A 1,159-nucleotide genomic window follows, 5' to 3' on the forward strand; every position below is an offset into this window, starting at 1 on the left:
CTGCCGTCAGTCTGCAAACAAATGCTGCAGCAGCCAGTGGTAATCATCAAAGTCCGCAGGTAAAGAATATAAACATGTAGCTATAAAATAATTATCAGTCATTTTTATATGTACATGTATTGAAATCAATCCTCTCATTTTCAATTGGTGCATTTTTTTTATTTCAAAATCCAGCTGCCGTCTCTCTGCATGTTAACAATGTTGGTCAGAAAAGTCAGAAGCTATAGTATTTACAGTTTTGATTAAACTTTTAAAAAAAGGCTTTAAGGTTTTTTAACTATGTTGTCTCGTATCTTTTTTCAGAGTGATGAGGACAGATGGGTTTATTCTACAGTCGTATTCACCATGATTAAAGCTGACTACCACTGAAAGTAGAGTTGTGATGATGATCACTAAAATCCGACGGAGGAAAAGCTACAAAATTAACAACAGAATAAGTTTGTAGAAATGTACTGATCCAATTCCCTTACTCAGTCCTGGCACCGACATATTTGATGGGCGGAATATCTGAAGTTTACATGTTTTCAGTCAGAGAAAAATACTGATTGGTACTGAATATCAGCCAGCGCCCTGCACTGGTACCGGTGTGAATCTTGTTTAGACACAGAGACCATAGATCTGTTGTAAGTAAATTTCTATAGAGTTTATGCTATTGGCTTTTTTTTTCTTTTTGCTTGATTGTTTTTGTTGAGTGACCATTTAAACTATTTGTGAACGTGATTTCGAACTATATCAAACTATGTCAATAAAGAAATGTTTGTTACTGCTGTTGACATGTCATTGTGTTGGTTTCCTTGAGATTTACAAACAACAGAATAACTGAAATCCATCCGTCGCTTACATAAACAGTAGTTTATCAAGTTTTGGACTTTGACAGCTTCAGAGGGATTTAACAGGATTACTTGCCATGTGTAGTTTTCTAGAAGCGTGTTGCATCTGTTCCATGTGAACATTTTTTAAAAGCAAAATTCAGTAGCCTTCAGTGTGGATCTTTTCAATAAAAACTACTGTTGACAGGTGAACCCCCACCCTAAGGTGAGAGCCTCTATAGGGAGTTGCTCTGCCTATAGAGAGGGGTTTTGCTGCTTGTGGTAATATGTAACAGAGTACACACACTCTTGTGGTGACTCTCTCTTCTTCCTTCCTCTTTTCACTCTTC

At 36.8% G+C, this 1,159-nt stretch overlaps 1 long non-coding RNA gene across 1 annotated transcript; it reads left to right on the top strand.

The window, feature by feature from the left end:
• On the top strand, nucleotides 1-768 carry LOC147820415 (uncharacterized). Its single transcript, XR_015437409.1, has 2 exons — nucleotides 1-59; nucleotides 304-768. It is a non-coding gene; the product is annotated as an uncharacterized LOC147820415 (long non-coding RNA).
• Nucleotides 769-1,159: the final 391 nt, after the last annotated feature.

Source organism: Seriola lalandi, unplaced genomic scaffold, assembly GCF_002814215.2.
Source record: "Seriola lalandi dorsalis isolate HSWRI2012SDOR001 ecotype SW California unplaced genomic scaffold, Sedor1 jcf7180001958264, whole genome shotgun sequence".
NCBI lineage: Eukaryota > Metazoa > Chordata > Actinopteri > Carangiformes > Carangidae > Seriola > Seriola lalandi.